This window comes from Tamandua tetradactyla, chromosome 26 (assembly GCF_023851605.1).
Source record: "Tamandua tetradactyla isolate mTamTet1 chromosome 26, mTamTet1.pri, whole genome shotgun sequence".
Classification (NCBI taxonomy): domain Eukaryota; kingdom Metazoa; phylum Chordata; class Mammalia; order Pilosa; family Myrmecophagidae; genus Tamandua; species Tamandua tetradactyla.
In genome coordinates, this window is record NC_135352.1 from 6028556 (window position 1) to 6050246 (window position 21691).

Genomic DNA, 21691 nt, shown 5'->3' on the forward strand with positions numbered 1-21691 from the left:
ATGATGGGGGACGTTTACCTGGGGAACGTAAGTTGCACTAGACCATCACTTAGAGGTGCATGTGCACTTTACTTGGCCTAAATCCGGGAAACCAGGTATGAAAAAGTGGAAGGCATGAAAATTAAATTAAGAAGGAAGGACTGTTTCCCAATGGGTGGGAGGATGTCAGGATAGGAAATCAGGGAGCGGTTCTTTTCTTTAAGGAAGTACTCTTTCCATTTCATGGGGATTCACAGCTGGCTTCCTTCAAACTGCTTGCTCCTCTACTGCATTTAAACTGGAATTTAATCAATAAAATTTCATAGGACCCATAATAGCCACTATTTCGGTGCCATGAACTATGCAAGCACTTGCACATATCCAATGTGGTTTTCACTGAAGCATTACATTACTTTATCTGTTTTGCATATGAAGAAATTAAGGTGCAGAGAGGGATGTTTCTTGTCTAAGGTTGTATGGCTGGTAAACAGCAGAAACTGAAATTTAAATCTAGATTCATCCAACCCTAAATTTCACATATCCTTCACTACATCCAGAAAGGATCCACGAAGTTTTCTGACCCTGAGCTCCTCAATCTTGTTCTGATTTCCTGGACACCTCTAACAGCCATCTAGGGAAGTAGGGGATGGGAATGCCAACTCTGATGTCTTTCCCATGGGAAAATGCCAGAGCTTCTGAGAGGAAGGTGTGGAACCAGTAGCAAGCTCCAATCACAACCGGTTTATTGGGGGGCCCTTATTTGGCCCGACTTCCTGATGGGGTCACACATTTGGTTTGTGGACCATCGGGGCCCGGGGCTCATGACTCTTGGTGCTGTATGTTGGCCTCACATTTGCTGGGTAAATTGAGGCATGCTTGGTTTTAAAGGCTTCCTTTACTGATGGGCTGCTGAGATCGGAAAGAACTGGTATTCCTTGTACATTTTGCATCACTGGTTATTTATTCTCCAGCTCAGGACAGACCAACAAGAACATAATGTGAGTCTCATGCATAATGTTAAATTTTCTAGCAGCCACATTATAAAAAGTGAGAGAAGACAAAGGAAATTAACCTGAAGAATATATTTTATGGAAACCAACATAGCTACAAATTATTTCAGCGCATAGTATAAAAATTAATGAGATGCTTTACATTTTTTTCCCTTCATTGTCTTCAAAATCTGACCTGCATTTTTAACATACACCTCAATTTAGACTAGCCTCATTTCAAGTGCTCAGTCATCATGAGTGGCTAGTGGCTACTGTATTGAAGCACTCAACTCTAGTTCATGAGCTCTTTTGAAAGCACAATGGTCGATTCAGTGACAGACTTTTCCCCCTGGAGTGGAGTTTTCTAGTTCCTCTCCAGATTCAGAAGGGAAGAGCTGGGGGAAGCAGACAGGTATGTTCAGTTCTGCAACTGCCCATTTCCTCTTCTGCTCATCAGATGTTCCCTGGAGAATGCGTCAGAGCACGGATAGCAACCTTCTCCAGCACTGACAAGCTGTAGGGAGAGAGGATTTGGGTCTGTATCTACTTGTGACTCTGTATACAGGAGGCTCTGGTGGGGAATACAAAGCGTGACTCCTGAAAGTGCATCCTGTTCTTTTTCTGCATTTCTGCTTAGAGTTTGAAATGGTTTTGTGATCAGTAAAGGCAAGTCCATCTCTCAAGAATCAGAAGCAAGAGAGGTTTGACTTCAATGTCCCTATTTCCCCTCTCTTCCAGCCATGAGGTGCCCATACTCCTGTTCAGTGAGAGGCTCAACTCCACAGAACTCTCCCAGCCAAGGAAATTGAGGCTTCTTTTCTATGGTTGTTGGGCAGGTGGTTTGAGACTTTTGGCATATGTAATTGGGTGTAGAACTAATTGACATTATACAGGGAAGGAATGGACTAAAATGATGTCATGGCTCATGTGGAAATGATCACCTTCTGCTCAGTTGTCTACCCCTTTGTTTCTTGGATGCTGGGGTCGCTTTTTGACCAATTGTAGGGACAGTGCATCCCCAAACCATGAGACCAGTTGCCATCCTTGGGCAGGAATGAAGCATGGGACTCTAGACCAGTCACCCCCTGATTCAAATCCTGGTCCTGCTTGAATTTGACCATAATTACAGGGGCCCTGCCTATTTCCTTTTGGTTCTTCCATTTCTTTTGGTTCTGGGTCTCTTCCCTACCCTCTAGGTGCTTTCAGGGACTCCTGTCTTGTCCCTGAGGCATACGGTATCCTAAATCTCTATCAAATTTTGCTTCAGACTGGAAGTCGAATTCTAATTTTGCCTGGATGTTTACAAAAGTCAAAAAAATTTTGCAGAACCAAAAGAAATAGAAGCCATGCTTTGCAAGTGCTAATGCATTTTAGATAGCACCATACAGTATGTGTTTACATCTGAAGGATGAGGGAGAAAAGGTAAATTTCTTCTGATGGATCACTAGGGTATCTTGAAGAAGATGGCAACAGAAAAATAGATTTCTTACTTAAATTTTGCGTTTACCATTTCTTTCCAAAATTGCATTATCAGAAGGAAGGCGATTGGTCAGCCCTTTGATATACCCTCTATTACTTGGGTCAGAGAGTAAGCCAGCATACTAGTCATACCCATAGAAGTCAGGAACTGATACCCCATTGTTCTAGTTTGCTAGCTGCTGGAATGCAACACACCAGAGACAGATTGACTTCTAATAAAAGGAGATTTATTTTGTTAGTTCTTCAGAGGAAAGGCAGCTAACTTTCCACTGAGGTTCTTTCTTACGTGGGAAGGCACAGGATGGTCTCTGCTGGCCATCTCTCCAGGCCCCTGGGTTCCAACAACTTTCCCCGGGATGACTTCTTTCTGCATCTCCAAAGGCCTGGGCTGAGCTGCGAATGCTGAGATGAGGAATGCCGAGCTGCTTGGGCTGTGCTACATTGCGGTCTCTCATTTAAACACCAGCCAGTTAAGTCAAACGTCCTTCATTGCAGCTGGCATGCTTCCTAGCTTACTGCAGATGTAAATCAGCAACAGATGAGGTTCACATACCATTGGCTCATGTTCACAGCAACAGAACTAGGCCCCTTCACCTGGCCAAGTTGACAACTGAATCTAACATAGTCATAGAACCATGAGTTTTCATGAGATGTATGGAAATTCGTTTTGTCTTGTTGGCCTCAGCTTCCTCATCTGTGAAGTGAGGTTGTGTAGACATGGTAGAGAGACTCTAAGACTAGAACAAAGGTATGCTCAAGATGAAGGAATTTGGGGGAAGTAAAATAGTAATGTTGCTGAGCCCAAATTTTGAACTTTAGAAAGTATTCTAGATGGTGTGTGTCTGTGTGTATGTATGTGTAAGCACACAAGATGGTAGACATACCATCTCAAACTGGGTTGAAAACTTCATTTGGCCAAGGACTACCTCATCTGCTTTTTTTCTTATTATACCATCCAACCCTGTGCAGAGATCTGGATCAGCGCAAAAGGTTGTTAACTGACTTAATTTAAATAAAAGAATAACTTTTCATTTATATAAAGCCTTTCTCAAAGGAGGTCTCGGCACTTTGCAGATAATGGACTTATTTATCCTTAGAGCACCTCTGTGAGGCAGTTACAGGACAGGGGTGACCAAACTCATGTAATAAATAATGTCAAGAACAGCTTGAAGCAGAAGTAGCCTATAACTCTGAGGTTCTGGAGATGTGATGGGCCCAAGGTCACACAGTGAATTGAAAATAGGACAAGCATTTGCTGTGTGATGGCGTGACTCATGTTCTACCCTGCTCCCAGGGCCTGCCCAAATGTTACCAGCCCTACCCTGGGCTGGTTTGGTCCTTTCATATGCATATTCCATGGAATGTCAGAGGTGCAATTGTTAACCCATGGCCCAATAAGCTCAGAAAATATTTGGTTTCACAAAAACAGATTTCTTTATTGGAGGACCTTGTAGACACTTTAATAAGCTACTTATATTTTGAGGTCCTCCAGTATTCATAATTTCCTAAATTTATTTGTTCATGGAAACTTCCCTCCTTAGGATCTCCTAGGATTAGTGAATTGCTGATTTCTTAACACAGGAACTTCTTGTTGTGGAGGGAGATATCCAGGTTTAGGGAAACTCATGGTAAGCCAGAGTGTGGGTATGGGGCACTGTAAGTGGACTGTTATTGTTTGCTGAAACATCAAGAGTGGAATCTTCTCTTCATGAGACAACTGATTTTATTACCAGAAGTGGGGAGGAAAGAGGATGGAAGAAGATAAAGAAAGGGAGACACCAGGAAGAAGAGAGAAGCTTGGACTTGGAGGCATGAAGAGTCAATGACACTCCATGGTGGCAGAGAGGCCAAATGACATTTAGGATTAGAAATGCTTGCTGAGTCACTTGAAGTTGTTGATGCTCTAATATAAGTCCCTACTTCATTTTTTTCCTCTCCCCAAACCTGGAAATTTCAGGGTATTCTACCAATATTACACAGGCTTTGTAGAGTGGTGTGTGTGTGTGGGTGTGGGTGCGTGTCTGTGTATATATGTGTAGGAATTAAGAAAGAACTTCGCTTCATCCTAAACTTTTATGTACAAAGAAAAGAAAAGAAGCAGGAGCCTGGAGTCAGGGATGGCCATGAGGAGGTGAGCCCTTAAGAGATCTTTGGGATGATTGGAGCACTGTTGGGTTGAGCCAAACTCCTTTAGATCTCCAAGAGTAAACAGGCTACAAGATGCCTTTGGGTGTACTGTAGATTAGCTGACTTGTCAGTCTGCTTTTTGACATGTCATTCTAGGACCGTAATTATCTTCCCTATCTGCACCACACCAGCCCAAGCATCTGGAACCACAGTGAACACACCTTTTAAGATAGTGATGCTTTTCCCCCTTAGCAGTCTGTTCTCCAGGTTAAACATACTTAATTCCTTTTATGTCTCATATGTGACCCTGCTTCTCAACATCCTGGTCACCCTTGTCTGGCCACTTTACAGAATTTCATCGTACCTCTTAGGGTATAGCATAATGCAGCAGGGTGTTTACTTTCTGTGATCTGCCCCTTCCTTCTATGAAGAAAGCCAGCATTGTTTTTAACAGTTGCATTGTGTTCTTGGCTTATATTAAACTTGTGGTCAATTTTCAATCAAGAGATAAGTTTGCTCTCTTAGTTACAGCTGTTCTGATTGTATTATATTCCTGCCACGTGGGTGGGAACTGCTGCGGTTCATGTCCTGCTATTTTATGATTACTGTTTCTATCACGTGGTGGGGTAAGGAAATGTCTTCAAATATATACATACGTGCATGGGCACGTGTGGCCTTAAGGAGTGCCTGGGTGTAACAAAGAGATAATTAATGGCATCGGTCACGAGCAACCTTTTCCTCCATGCAGTGCACAGCTTGTCAGCATCTGCCGATGCTCTAGTGATATGCACCGTGTACAGAGGATGGGCGACTGTGGACCAGGTTCCCAGACCCCACCACAAACGTACTTCCCAATAAAGGCCACAAGTGCATAAACACAACTCACCTTAAATGCTTCTGGGGGTAGGAAATAGGGTTGGTGAGGGGAGGGCATGAAAAGAAAGTAGAAGGATACCAAGGTCTTTGATTGCAGTAACTGAGTTTCTGCCTTATCCAAGTTGTCTCCATCTCCTGCTGGAAGTGGTTCTTGAGGTGCTAAGAGTGAAGCATTTGTCCTTGGCCTGTGGCCTCGTGGGACGATGGAGCCAACGGGAGAGAGGAGACAGAAGGCACTTCCTCTCCCACTACTCACTAGCGGTGTGACTCCAGACAAGCCAACCTTTCTTCACCTGCAAAATGGATTTTCCAAAGTGAATTTAGAGGATACTGTGAAGGTGGGACCAGAAACCTGATGCCCTGGAGAAGCTCTATCTTCGTAACCTGGCATAGTGATTTCCCCTCTTGGTTAGGGTCCTGGTGTGGGGAGATAGAGGTCCATTCACTCACTCATTCACATGAGCTTCTAGGGAGTTTGGCCTCATGGTGGGGCTGTAGGGTCTTTGGAAAACAGAAAGCCATCATGCCCTCCTTGGCCTGCAGAGGAGGTTGGGATGTGCACATCAGTAACCATAAGGCAAGGGAGAAAATGGGAAAAGTCTTAAGAAGCAAAGACATTGTGAAAAAGGAGAGTCTCCTTTCAGGGGGAAGATGGGTGGGGGGGGGGGAGTTCTAGAAGGGATGGACACAGGGTGAATCAAGAGATGCCATCTTTGAAAAGGGGTGAAAGCATGACTCCCACTTGAGTGCAGACTGTTTCCCTGTTTTCACACAAATTATCTGATTCAGTCTTTACTGCCATGACAATACCAACTAACACTCCAAAGCATTCTATATGCTAGATGTTACTTGAAACACTCGACTCAGCCAAGGCAGCAGTGAAGAACTTGTAGTTCTGATCAACGGTGTTCTAAATTGTGGGTAGGGGAGACTTGGGAGATAACTTTGAAAGGTTGTTTCAGGAATTTAGCTTTAATTCTCTATGTAAAAGGAACTGCTGGGGGTTTTGGTGTAGGGTATTGATATGATCCTAGTAGCTCCTTTCGAGTGGTGAATCAAGTGACTGTGCCTGAGAGAATGGGGAGTTCCCTGTACACTTCCTGGCCTTCTGGGGTGCTTGGAAGCATATTTCAGTCTGGAATCATTAGTTTAGAGGTACAGGGCATGGGAGATAAGTTGTCAGCTTGAATTCACATAAAGATAGAGTTTTCTAGAGGAGTAAATAGATAAAAGTAATCACTCAATTCCGTCATTCATTCAAGAAGCATTTAGGAAACACCTAGATGGGTCAGACACAGCTCTAGGCACTAGAAATCTCCAAAATGAGTAAGGTCAGCCCTTGTCCTACCAGCCTTCAAGCCTCAATTCAAAGGTGCCCTGCTTCAAGAAGCCTTTACTGTCTTTCCACATCACCTGTCCCTTCTCAAGTAACTTGTCATTCCTAAGATCCTCCTATTTTCTCAAGTAGCTCACTATCTAACAGTGGAAGGACGAGTCATCAATTGACTCAATGTGGTAAGTGCAGTTGGAGCTCTGCACAGGGTCTGATGTGAACAGAGAGGAGGGGCCATCAGAGAAGTGAGATCTGAACAGAGGTGGTGCTGGAGACAAGAAGATGCAAGGGGCATTGGGGGGCCTGTAGCAGATTGGCGTTGTTACAATAGAACATGTGAAGCAGGAAGTAAGAAGAGATAAGGCTGGACACAAGCACATGGAGATCAGATCCTGGAGGGCCCATGTGCTGTGCTAAGGTGTTTGGGTTTTATCTCTCAAATGAGGAAGAACCACTGATGTCTCTTAGGCACAAGAATGATATGGTCAATTTAGAATTTTCCGTGGACCATAAAAACAAATACTGGTATTGTTGCTGGAACTGCTTTAAGTGCTTGCAATAATTCTCAGAATGAATTTTTAAGGTAGATGCAATTATGCTCTCCATTTTACAGATGAGAAACTGAGGCTTAAAGAACATAAGTGACTTGCCCTGGGCCACATAGGTAATCAGGGACAGAGCTGGGATTTGTAGGCAGGCTCTATCTAGATTTTGTGCTCTTCTGTATTCTACTATACTCAGGGAAAACCAGAAGCAGCAAGCCTGGAGGTAGTGAGTGCCATCTAGGGACTTTTGCAGGAGTTCTAGAGAGGGTCGCTGAGATCTTTAACTAGCAGTGAAAGAAGAAGGTGGATTTCAGAAATATTGGGGAAAAGTTCATCAGGTGCTGGTGAGTGAACGCCCAAGGGCCTTGGGGGCAGAGCCAATGTTAAGCTAACTCAGGGGTCAGCAAGCATTTTCTGTGCCCAGATATTAACTATTTTAGGCTTTGGGGGCTACAGGGTCTTTGTTGGAACTATTCAACTTAGCCATTGCAAAGTGAAAGCTGCCCTTGACAAATGTAAGCGAATGAGCATGACTGTGTTCCAATAAAACTTTGTTTATGGATACAGATTTGAATTCCCTATCTTTTAGTGTCATGAAATGTGATTATTGATTTTTTCAATCATTTAAAATTACAAAGTCTGTTCTTAGCTGGAGGGCCTTACAAAGATAGGTAGCGAGGCAGATTAGGGCCAGGGGCAGAAAATTCTCTGTCTTCTGGGATAACTCCTGGGGAAAGGGGCATCAGTGGTGGCGGTGGGGGAAGGGATCTAGGACAACATGAAGGAAGCCAAAACTGGAGGGCAAGGAAGGCCGCACAGCTTCTTGGTGAGCCGGGGACCCTGCCCCCGTGTCCTCTAGCCAGGCACACTTATGGTGACGGGAGTAATTGAGAACCCACATGCAGTGTTCGACCCCCTTAGACCTAAGCTGCTGCTAATAAAAGAACATTTGCAAGGACAGCGTTAACAAGCTGTGGCTTTTGCTTCTTCCAGCTCCCCCTGCCCACCCCAGGCCTGATGGTAATGAAAACACGTTTACATAAACACAGAGGTCATGGTCACGCAGCCACCCTCGTGGTAAAGTGTTTCCGAATACTAATAGTTTTCATTTAATGTGAAATCCAGGTTGTACAGCAGAGCTTAAGGTGACCCGAAATACCACTCTAAAGTGCACAACTTCATAAATAAAAAATCATTCTGCTGGCTAAATTATACTTGTTTTCTTCTGCATCATATTGAAAACGGAGGAAACAAAAGTTTGAAACTGCATCTGAACACATATCTTATGGCTCTGGGAGTATGGTCTTTGAATGCCAACTACTCAAGGGAAAACTTGGCAAAGGGTCATGCCTAGACCACCTACCCCAGCAGGTCACACTCCCACCCCACAGCGCCGTCCCTGAAATGTCTCACCCTGTACAGGAGGCAACCCTTTCATGGTCATTAATTGTGATGGGAACTGCTTGAGTGATGATTCATAGCTGCCTTTTTTTTTTTTGCATTTGACCATTTTAAAGGGGCAATTCTTTGACATTAGTGCATTGATTGGTAATATTGTGTAACTTTTATCACTGTTTCCGAACTATTTTTATTGTCCTAAACCAAAACATATTCATTCAACGATAGCTCTCTCTTCCCTCCTCCTGCCACCCCTGGTAACTATTATACTGTTTCTATCTCTATGAACTTGTTTATTCTAAGTATTTCATGTAACAGAAAGTGTACAAGATTTGTCGTTTTGTGTCTGGTTTATTTCACTCAACATGCTGTGTTCAAGGTTGATCCATATTGTAGCATACAAACCTTTCATGTTTTCTTATGGCTGAATAATTTTCTATTGTATGGATATACCACAAATTGTTTATCCATTCATTTGTTGATGGACACTTGGGTTTCTCCCACCTTATGACTTTTATGAATAATGCTGTATTCAAAATTGGTTCAGTGAGTCCCCGCATTCATGGCTGCCATTTTTTTTTTTAGGTTTTTTTTTATTAATTAAAAATGATTAACTAACAAAACATTTAGAAATCATTCCATTCTACATACACAAGCAGTAATTCTTAACATCATCACATAGTTGCATATTCATCATTTCATGGCTGCCATTTTTGAGTGTTAACTACCTGCCAGGCACTTGGCTAAGCCCTCTGCACAAGTGTTGCACGGATGGTTGAAATTCACTGATGATGATATGAACAAAGTAGGAATAGGAGGATATGAGGTCTTAGAGAACGTCAAGTTCAAGTATTTTTAAACATTAATTTTTTTATCAGTAAAATCTTCGTGTACATTAAGGTTTACATGGGGCATCAATATATAAGACATACAAAAGAGGGGAAGGGGATAGGACAAAGGCCACTTGAACAGTAGGTCCTGAGGTATCCTAGGGTTCCCATCGTGATTCCAAATGTTTATAAGTTAAGAAACTGAAGCACAGAGAGGCTAAATGACTTTCCCCAAAGTACATAGCTCTGGTTAGAAGTAGTTACTTTCCAGGTCAGAGCACACTTCTCTCTACAAGGCAGCTTCCCATCAACATTTTCTAAAGCTGACTTCGGCTATGGGCACAGGCACTTCTGTGTCCTAGAAGCTTCTGGCTCTCAATAGGGGCAACTTGGAGAAACGGAATTAGTCCTGAATTACGTGATAGCAACTTGGCTTTGCATTCCCACTGCCACTTGCCAGCTGTGTGACCTTGAACAAGTACCACGCACTCTTAGCCTTGATGATTCTTTTCTGTAAGGTAAGGATAATGATCAGATTTGTCATGAGGATCTCACACAAGAAGTAGGTACAAACATTTTGTGAGAGGTTATAGTTAAGGACATGATGATTTTTCCACAATAGCCTGGATGGAGCCCACAGTCTGTGCCTGTGCAAAGGAGAACCATGTGGGATTTTCAACCAGCCTGTCGTAGCCCACTTGCATGCTCAGCACCTAAGGATGGGCTTTCCGAGGCTGGCAAAAATACTGCTGCATTTCAATCCTTGCTCTGTGCCCATCTTTCTCACTCCAACTGAGTCTCCCATCTGCCATCCATCCAGGCAACTGGGAAGGAGAAAAGGACTTTTCTTTACCCTCTACTTCCTGGGCAGCGTTCAAGAGTTATAGGTTCTTTCTCCCGCAAGAAAGAAACATTATCCTCAGCCTTCAAGGGTGAGGATTCCTGCATGTAACTGGAGTGAATAATGCTTTTTCTCTGTCTTTCAAGCCGGAATTTAAGAGGACCCTGGAGCAGCTAAGTTTATTAGGACCCATAAGAACTGTGCTATAACCAGGACACTCGCAGTCATAAACCTGCACCTTGAAGTTTGCAACAAATCCTGAAATGGCGAACTAGGACAAGCTCTTGTCTCTGTCAGCAGAAAAAAATAAAATAAAATAAAGGAAGAAATGCAAACTCAAGCAGAAAAAAGAGACCTGAGAAGGGAAGGCAGGAGGAGAGAGGGGGAGAAACAGCAGCAATGCTAGTCACGATAGTAAAAATAATAATCATGGCAGAAAAAAAAAGTGGGTGGTATGTTGAAATCTCTCCGAGCAAGTCTGGGAAAGTCACTATATTATAGGATGGGGCCTGCCTCATGTGAGGAGTCTGGGGGAGGCGTGGGGAAGGAGAGGGGAAGATGCACTGCCCACCTTACAGCCAAATTGAAGAGAGGATAAAAAGCTGCTGGAGGAAGACAAAACCCAAGCAAAGGATTATAGACATCTTGGGTCCCTCTGAGCACCTACCACCAATCCAAAGGCCATTTGGTACATTTCCTATGGGGAATTGCTGGATATTTTCTCCTCTACCCTTTGATGCTGTACAAATGGCTGAATGGACCTTCCTTCAAGTGTCCAGATTTGCTTTAAGGTTGGCAGAAAAGAGCAGAACAAAATCCAAACACATTCAGCCCAGCGTGGCCAAACTCACTCAGCAACAGTGGCCACATCAGGGGGTTGTGGGCTGAGAGGGCCAGCACTTTCTCTTGGTGCCTGAAGAGCATTTCTACAAATAGCATGAAGGCTCTTCCTCTGGAGAGTGCTGGCTTCTGCCCGGAATCCCACTGTACCAGCATGGCAAGCCCTGCTAATTGAGAGCATAAAATCTATTCCCCTCTTCTTCTGTATAAACAGACTCCAACTCTGACTGGGGTGACAGTGTATCCAATTAATCTGCTAGGTCTTTGGAGAGCCATTTGAGATTCTCACTCATAGGATAAAGGTCTACACTTTCCAGGGATCCTGGGAAAACTTTCACTTTCCAGATAAGAGAGATGATGAAGGCTGGAGCTGACTTCTCCCTCTTTTTCTTCTCTTGACTACGGACACAATATCTGGAGCTGCAGTGACCATCTCATGACCTTGGAGTGAAAGAGGGTGAAAGCCAGCACCCTAAAGATTATAAGGCAGACGTTTAGAAAACCAACACTGCACCACCCACCTCTGGACTCCTGGTAGGTGAGAAAAATAAACACTTCTTTGTTTAAGTCACTGCGGGTTGAGATTTTTTTGTGTGTTTTCAGCCAAACTCAATCTTGACTGGTACATTCAGGTAGAGAGGGCCTGGCACTGTTTTGTTTTTTTAACTTCCAACCTTCCTGCTGCCCCTTTCATAGCTCATTAGACTTAGTTGTCAAAGTATTAAATAACCCCAACATTCCTGAGTCTGTAAAATTGAGTGCCTTGGGCTGGGTGGGGCTGGATTAAGGCAAGGAGAGAAGCTTCTGGGACCTAGGGTGACTCTGAACATCTACCTCTCCGTTCCTTGCTCACCTTTGTGCCCTTGTGTCCCTCTTCTGCCTCTCCATCCCAATCTGCTAGGAGCCCAGCTCTCCCAACCCACATTTTGAGCTTTCTTCTTGGACACCACCCTTGATCTAGAATGGGTTAATTTTTTTATTGATTTATTTTTCTTTTTGTGAGCATGGAGGGAGGAAGAAGAGGGAAAATAAATTATACATCTCCCAAGATACGATCTGTAGTTAATTCTTAATTAGAACTGACAGATGCTTCCCCCATAATCCTATTCCCAACATGTTCTGTTTGCTTTGTTTGGTGCTGGAAGATATATTGTGACACAGTAATGACCTTTCTAAGCTTGTCCTGGAAGTGTTATTGGCATTCTAATGATTTATTGCATGTTCCAGTTGATTACAGGGCCATTTGTCAACATTTTATTTCTCTCTCCATAAACCTGTCTCCTGTGTCACAGACATTCACTGGCATGAAATTTAAACAAATACAGTATATAGCTGTTATTCAACTTCTGTTTTTACTTGAAGTCTCTGGAGCAACCCCATTCTGGCCAAGAGAGGGCTTTTTATGATCAATGTTGCGTGCTTTTCACAGGGCAGGAGTTGGTCTCTGTGTGTGAAGCTGAGAACAATTTTTTTCTTATTGATTGGCAATTCCTTGGGTTGAGTCCTTTTTTAAAAAAAAAAAAAATGGAACTGTCAGGCCAGTTTCCCAGTTACTTATGTGGAATCTGTTGCTGGGCTTAAATGATCATTTTGGGCCTGTCTGTATGCAAGGAAATGCATGGCTGAAAAAAGAGGTGGTAGCCTCTTCTAACCAGTCAGTCCTGCAGATTTACCTCTTCACTCTTTACGACTGCAGACTCACCTCCCAGGTGACAGGCCTGAGCAAGCCCAGGGGACATTCAGAGAGAACATGAGTCATGTCATCGCAGCACGAAGGCTTGTTCTATTCCCAGCTCACTGTGTGACCTTGGGCCCATCACATCTCCTCCGGAACCTCAGAGTTATAGGCTACTTTCACTTCATGCTGTTCTTGACATTATTTATTACATGGGTCTGGTCACCCCTATCCTGTAACTGCCTCACAGAGGTGCTCTAAGGATAAATAAGTCCATTATCTGCAAAGTGCCAAGAGCTCCTTTGAGAAAGGCTTTACATAAATGCACAGTTATTCTTGTGCTCGTATTAAGTCAGTTATCAACCTTTTGAGTTGGTCCATGAGGGGAGATGTGAAAAACAGAGAAGATGTGGGTCCCCTTTCAGTTTCAGTTGGAGGAGGTGTGCATACTCATCTGCGTGCTTTTGCACCCTCACACACACACACATTCATACACACTTGCATGTACATCTAATGAAGGACAGTTTTTAAAGCTAAGCATTCAGTCTGAATAGAATTAGGGTTTAACTTTCCTCAGAATCCTAGGTATCTGGTAGACTTTTGTCCTAGTCCACAGGGTTTTCTCTCTTAAGATAAACAGTAAAGCTGGAAAGCCCTGATTGCTCTTCTGTGAATTCTAGATCTCTCCATGTGGGTTTCCCACAGACATCTCAAAATTACTGGATTGAAAACCAAACTCGTAGTTACTTTAGGTGTTTCAGTTCCCTGAAAACTGCTTTTTCTTCTTGAATTATCTTATCCCCCAAATGGCCTGAACATCTGCCCACTATCCCAGTTGGGAACCTGAGTCTCCTCCGTGCCTCCATCCTTTCTCAGGTTTTCCCCAAGTCCTACTGGATCTTGTGTTCTGTATATTTATTGGCTCTGACCCTTCCCTGCCATCATCTCTGTTATCAGGCCCTCATTGTCCCTCTCCTGGGCCAAGATAATAAGCTCCTCATGAGTTAGGGATAGTGGCTGCCAGCAACAGAGACATCTTACTCTCTCATAAAGTAAGGTGGGTACTGGCAGAATATTGGGTGCCCACAGCACTGGTGGGAGGCTAGAAGTTCATGATTAGAAAAGAGCTAGGAGTTAAGACATCTCTGGAGGTAAAGCAGTTAGAACCCTGGCCAGGGTCACTGTTCTAATAAGCTATTTGTGTGCCACGTTTTACCCAAAATTTAGTGAATGGAAGTTATTTTGCTCAAGAAGATGCAATTTGGACAGAGTTTGGAGGGGACAGCTTGTCTCTGCTCCACTTGGCACCAGCTTGGGTAGCCTGAAGGCTGGAGCCTGGAATCTTCTGAGGGTTTCCTCACTCACATGTCTGGGGGCCATTGCTTACTGACAGCTGGAGCCCTAGCTGGGGTGTTGGCTGGAGCACCTAAACACAGCCCCACCATGTGGTTTGGTAGCATGGTGGCTGGGTTCCCAAGGGAAGCTTTTTGATAAAGGGAGAGCCAGATGGAAGCCATTTCATTTCTTATAGCACAGTCTCCAAAGTCATGTGGTGTTGATTCCGCTGCATCTAATCTGGAGTGGGGCTAGACTCCACTTATCATGGGAAGTGGTAAGGTTCTGGAAAAACATGTGGGATTGGAAGTATGACTGTGGCCATTTTTGGAAAATGCCATCTGCCACAGTCTGTGAAGAGTCTGTTGTTTAGTTACCCTCTCAAAATCCATAGTTCCTAGAAGTGAATATCAGCTTGGTTGTGCCTATCAGAAGTTTGCCTCTTGGCTCCTCCAGAATGACAATAGGGATGATGTTTCTCCTTTGGTAATAGAAGGAGGAATTGTCTCCTTCTGAGACTACACAAAATAAGGAATTCCCTCAAAATTAGAGATTGGGGTGCCAATAGGAGGGTTGGGATGGAGATGTGGGAGAAAGTATTGAATGATAGAAAGCCAAAGAATGATAAATATCTTCTACAGCCTGGCTGCAGACTTATCTTCCATACCTCCATTAAAGTCATTACATTAATGCCATGCTATATTAGTCAGAGTTCTCAAGGGAAATAGAACGAACAGGCGATATCTATAAATATGAAATTTTATAAAAGTGTCTCATACAAATGTGGGGAGGCAGGACTCCAAATTCCACAGGGCAGGCCATAAGCTAAGACCTCCAGTGAAGGTCTTTGATGAATTTCCAGGAGAGGCTGGCTGGCTGAAGTAGAGATGAAAATTCTCTCTTCTGACTGCTGACGTTGTCACTTCTCCCTTAAAAGTCTTTAAGTAGTTGTATTACATCCAACCGATTGAATTAAATCCAACCAATTGGATTCTCTCATTGTGGAAGATACTGTTCCTAGTTGATTATAAGTATAACCAGCTATAGATGCAATCAACTGATGATGAGTTAAGTTCACAAAATGTCCTTGCAGTAATGGTTAGGCCAGTGCTTGCTTAATCAGACAACTGGGCACCATCACCTGGCCAAGTTGACACATGAATCCAACCACCACACATGGGTACCTAAAATTCTATGGTGATCATGTCATTCCCATACTTAAAAATTCTCCGATGGTTCCTCATGATTTTGGAATCAGTTGCCAAACCTCTCAGCCTGGCATAACAGGCATCTAAGAACCTAGACCTTTGCCTGTCTTTCCAGCTCTCCTCTGGCTGCAGCCCTCATATGGCTTTTGCTACACTCAGGTGTTTTCCAGCACCTCCTCAAATTTGCCCCATTCTCTCCCTCTGAGCTTTTGTACCTGAAAAGCTTCAGATCCATCTGCATCAAAAGTCCTTCTTCTCCATCTTCATATACCAGGCTAGTTTGTATTCATTTGTGTGTGTGTGTGTGTGTGCACATGCATGCTTGTCTAGAGTCATTACCCTTGGGAAGCCATAATCTCCTCTTAGTCCAAGGTGAGTTACTGCCCCCTTCTGTGTCCCCTTAGAATCCCACAGCTCTATTGCAGCTTTAGTCACTGCTTTTCCGGTCAGTTTCCTCAGTTAAAAATGGTACTTTTGAGGGCAAGGACTGTGCCTTAATTATCTCTAAGTCCCTCAGGGTTTAGAATGCTGCTGGCCCCATAACAGTTGCCCAATAAGTGCTGACTGAATGGTGATGAATGGTGTCATGAGATGGTCCAGATTTTATTTTCTAGTAGGATGTGACAGTTTCACACTGGGTATCACAGTGGGAAGAAACTTTTGCAGCTGAGTTTTGGAAGGCTAGATGAGAACTGTCCACTGTCAGAGGTACCATCAGCTGTGAACAGTAGTGCTAGAGGGTAACTCAACTTGCCCCATGTTGCCAGGCCATAAAAAAGTTTGATGTTGGGGATTGTTAGTCAGTCATAATTAGGACCTGGGTATGGTTGTGGGTATATACAAACACAAAACAGTCCTTGAAGAAAATTGTTCTTTGGTTCAACATTATCCTAATTTAAATGAACACCCCAAATTGCAGAGAGATAGAAAATCTGTGTGTCTTTGTTTTCCATCTGCTAAGATAAATATCATACAATGGGTTGGTTTAACATTGGTAATTTATTGTCTTATGGTTACAGAAGCTAGAAAGCTTGCTTCCTCCCAGGCTCATAGCATTCTGACTGGCTGGCAATCCTTGGGTTCCTCAGATTTTCCATCACTTGGAAATGTCCTCCCCTTTTTCTTCCAAGTTTCATTGACTTCCAGCTTCTCCCTATGGCCTTTTTTCTTCCATGTCCAATTTCCTTTGCTTATAAGGATTTCAGCCATATTGGATTAAGGCCCACCTTCATTCGGTTTGGGCATAACTTGACTAAAAACATTCTCAAAGCTCCTACTTACATATGGGTTCACACCCATAAGACCAGAGGTTGGGACTTGAACATGCCTTTTGTTGGGGCCATGATTCCCCTGAAATTGTGTGATAATTTCTTTTTCTATGTGTCTTTCTGATACAATTGATCTCTTCCTGTGACATGGATACAATGTGAAGAAAGGCAGGGGGGAGTAAATGGATGCGGAGAATGAAGATGAGATTGGCAAGTGAAGGAAAGAGAACTGATGCTTCTTTTCTATATAGATCAAAGATGGGGTGCATTATTTTCTTGGGGTGGTACATTGGTTTGTTAATGCTGCCAGAAAGCAATATACCAGAAATGGAATGGCTTTTATAAGGGGGATTTATTACATTACAAGTTTACAGTTCTAAGGCCAGAAAAATGTCCAAACTAAGGTATACAGGACTTTCTTGACTCAAGAAAGACCAATGTCTGTCACATGGGAACACACATGGCTGGCATCTGCTGGTCCTTGTTCCCAGTTCTGTTCTTTCCAGCTTCTGATGCAAGTGGTTTTCTCTGTAAACATCTGTAGGCCTTCGCTTAGCTCCTCCAGGACACAATTCTGGTTTCTGGCTTGCTTAACATCTCGTGGGATGGCACATGGTGATGTCTGCTGAGCTCTGCCCATGTCTAAGCATGTGCTCTCTCTGCTGACACTCCAAACATCTCCAAACATCCATATGTCTCTCAGCTCTAAAGCAACTGTTCTCCAAGCATCTGCATCTGAAGTTTTTCCAAAAATTTTCTCCCTTTAAAGGACTTCAGAAAACTAATCAAGACCCTTGTTGAATGGGTGGAGTCACATCTCCATCTAATCAAAAGGCTATATCCACTATTGGTGTGTCACATCTCACTAACCGAAAGGTCACACCCACTCACAGCTCTACGGAACCAATCCAGTCAAAGTTTCTCACCATAAATTATAGGTCTGGCTCCACAAGATTGGATCAGGATTAAAACATGGCTTTTCTGGAGTACATAATAGTGTCAAACCAGCACAGGTGGGGAGGAGAGTGATTAACTCAGCTTTAGCTAGGTTTTTTTAGGGATGAGTTTCTTAACCATTGCTGTTGCTTCATTGCAAAAGCACCATCTCATTAGAGCTGCCCACACAAGGCATGTGCAGGCACCTGGACACTTGCCCCTAGTTCTGTGCAGTAAGGTCTGTGCGGGGAGTAAGGATGAAATCTAGCCCTTGGCTGAAGGGGGCAGATGGGGTGAGGGGAGGGGTGTCCCTGAAAATCTCAGAGTCTGAAGAGCTCCCAACCCCAGTGTGAGCTACATGTAACGTATGGCTTAATTTCCTCTCAAATTAGACACTTGATAAAAAAAGTTATTATATCTGTCAAATTGCCAGGGCATTTTATGGGTGTGATAAACTAAGAACCACTGCTTTACAAACCTTGATGGGACGTTTCAGTACCTGGAAAACAATTTTATGGCTGCCCAGGCTACTAACAAATTGCAAATACTGATTAAGCCATAAAGTTACAACAACATTAAAATATAATGAGAGGTTATTGCACGCGGGAAGGCACTAAAGCAGCAGCCACAGCTGCACTCAACCAGTGAATTGGGCTTATGTTTTCTATGGGAGAGTGAGGTGTTCAGGCCTCAGTAGTCCCTTCAGGGCCAGGCTTGAGCTCTCAGGGTGTTCTGAGTGATATTTCTTCCAGGGGAGCGCAGAGCACAGAGAGAAGCTGCCACCCTGAGGGCTTGTAGACTTTTAGGCCACACATCTTCTCTTGGGCTTTCATGACTTCTTGGGAGCCCAGGACTAAAGACTGGGCAGAGAAGTGTTCTGGGTCTACCCCCCACCTAGGGCAGCCAACTTCCTTCTGGGAATGTGGGTCCTCTCCTTGAACCTTGGCTCTCAGTTCTATTGGAGAGGCTATTCTTTGCTCTGGGAACTGGGGAAACCAAATGGTGAAGTTGTAGTGTTCGTCAAGGGCAGATGCTGTGTGATGCACATGTGAATATGACCTGGTTATTGCTTCTAAAGAGCTTGTAGTCTAGTGAGGGAGATGGGACATATGCATGAGAAGATAAAAATATAAAGCAGGATTTACTAAGAGCTGGCCAAGCAATTACATGAAATGTTTCTACAGGGAAAGAAGAGAAGTTGGCATCATCCATCTGCTTCTTTATGCCTCTCTCTACTTCAGTCAAACTGAGATTTTCTTGAGTTCCCAGTCTGTCATCCAAGGAAGAACAATTCTCTTTGAGGTCACTGGTCCATACCTTCAACTGAAATGGGATATTTCAGACCATGACTCTCAAGTCCTGGCTTGTGTTCAAAGCACGTTTGTCTGTCCTGGAGGATCGTGTATTTCCTAAGATGCATGAATTTCCTTATTTGTTGTTCATCCAGAGCTGAGGTCATTCATTTGTAGGAGCCCTTTAATATTAGCCCCTTAGCTCTGGTCTTCACTGTAGAGATTTGGTGGCTTCTCAGAAGTGGGAGGCCAATTCTTTATTTACGGTTTCCTTTACCAAGCCTGGGCCTCAAGCTTCCTAAGAACACTTAGAGGTGCTATGTTTTAGGCTGGGAAGGCCAAGAGGTGGGAGTGAAGCCGTGCCACCCAGGTGGGGAGGTAGAATTAAACACTTGCAGGGAACTTGTGTAATGAATCAACAACAGTAGCAGCTGTTTAGTGTGGAAATGAGGAGGGAGTCTGGAGGCAGTGAGGGAGTCAGGAGGGGTAGCAGTAAGTATGTAACAAACAGTAATGGTACTCAGAGGCTTTCATTCATTCCTTCTTATTCATTCACAATTTATTCTTCTAAATCCGATGGTTCTTAAATACCTATGAGATCACTATACTGAGGATAAGTAGTTGAATAAGAGAAGGTATCCATCCTCAAGGCAGTTCAGTGTAATGGACCAGCAGCATGCTCGACACGTGTGTGCTGTATTGAGAATGATAATGAAGGTAAGTAGAGTTCATGGAACAGTGGGGGGGAAATGAGATGGAGGGAGGTCTCCCTGAGTCAGATTCAGGAGGTTTTAAGCCCAAACCTGCTGCTGATCTGCCCAAACCAGAGAGAATTAGGATAATAAAGCTCCAATTTCATCTCTTTTTCTCTTAGGATTACTGCTCCTTAGGTCTAGGATGTGAAAGGATTAATAATGATGCTAAAGCTGGGTAGCACATTATGAAAGATCACCCTGGCTCCATGAGGTGACTGTTGCTGGTTTCATTTCGTACATTAAGAGACTACAGCAAAAAGAAGTTGTGTAATGTGCCTAACATGACTGCTTTTAAATAGGTTCTCAGTCCATGAGAGTGCAGCTCCCACGTGAGCAGGGACCCTTGCATCGCTTGCATTGCTGTCTACTGTATTATTTCCAACACCTAGAAGAGTTTCTGGCACCTGGTAGTCACTGGATAAGGATTTTGTTCAATGAATGGGACACAGATTCTTTTTGGTTCCCACATGTGTGTTCTTTTCACCCTGTCCCCCATCTCCTGTTTATTGCCTGAGGCCTAAAAGCTTCTGTGGGATAGACCATCACACACAGCAATTGCTTTCTTCACTTCTCTAGTAAGAAAAGGGTTTGTGACCATGTTGTATGTAAAGCATGCTCAGCTGGAACTCTCCAAGCTATTTGGGGGCTGGACATTTTGTGGTGGTGTGAGGGTGTGACTGTGGACCCTGGAGCGTAAGTAGGTCCAATTGAGGTGGGAGCAGTCTTCCAGACATTTCAGCCGTGTTTGGCCCAGCTGGAATCCGACTCAAACAAACTGGCTTTCTCCATGCCAACGAGGGTGGAAATAAGATGTGTCAGCAAGACAAAAACTCTCCTTGAGGCTCCTCTACAGTACCTATTAGAAGTGAAGTCAAGAAGCTGTGGGGGGCGGGAGGTGGTGGTGGAGAGGCTGTGGTTAAGAAAAGGGGCATATTAGCACCGACACACTGTGCTATAATGGAAACTGTCACCTTTTTTTATTCCTTTCAAACAGTCACCTGTGCAATGTTTTCTGATATTGCTGCCCTGTTCTTTACTGGGTCATTCTTCCTCCTGGGCACCCTGGGAATGGACAGAGATGGGAATTACAAAGAAGAGGCCAGCAGGGAACATTAGTCCCCCTGCCTGTGGTATTCTAGAACCCACAGATCTCTATATCTCTCTGGGTCCAGTTACAGTGGACCAGCCTGTCTCAGGGAGTGATGGCTTTACCCTTTTCCCCATTCTCTTAGCACTGTATAAAGGTCCAAATGCATTCACTTCCTACCCTTTGCAGAGTAGAGCTGGTAAATGCGTGGTCTACTGCAGAGGTGGCTGCTAGTCAGCCACAGATAAGTACAGCCCTGCAAGCTGGTGGTGGGGTGTCGGAGAGGTGATACCCAAGCTTCTGAGCTATTGGCCATTTTTAATTCTCTTATCAGTTTCTAGAGCACCAGCCACTGTGTAGGAGTCTTAGTCTGGTCTGTTAACCACACCTTGGGAGGTGAAGGGGAATGTAATTTGAAGATTTCACAGATCAAAGTGAGAAGAAGATATATTGGTGACTGGAGCTCTTAGAGGCTCAACTGAGCAGAATGTCCTCTGCAGACTTGTCAGAGGTGAGCATGGGCTCATTGGGTTCTTATTTGCTTGACCTCACACTAGATCTTCTATGTGTCAAGTCCATGTGACTGGATATTTCTAAGGAGTTGCATTACTGAAGAGATGGCCGCCTTTTGCTTTCACACTTGGATCTTCTAGCATTAGGTAGCCTAATTCTGCTAACCTAGGCTCTTCACAAGGCAAGAACATTCACGTTTCCTCTATGGGTTGATCCAACCATGTGTATAACAGAATAATCATAGCAACAACCCCTCGTTCTATCAACAGCACTCTGGTCATCATATATGTGTGAAGCCTCTCATTTTTCCCAACCCTTTTACTGGGTTTTCACTTACACTGAACTGTCTTTGCAAATAAGAACACATCTACTAGCTGAGAGGTTC

The 21691-nt window shown here is 43.8% G+C and overlaps 1 pseudogene; it reads left to right on the plus strand.

Moving 5' to 3' along the window:
- LOC143669611 (large ribosomal subunit protein eL18 pseudogene) overlaps positions 1 to 21691 on the plus strand; it is a 29948-nt pseudogene continuing 8257 nt past the window's right edge.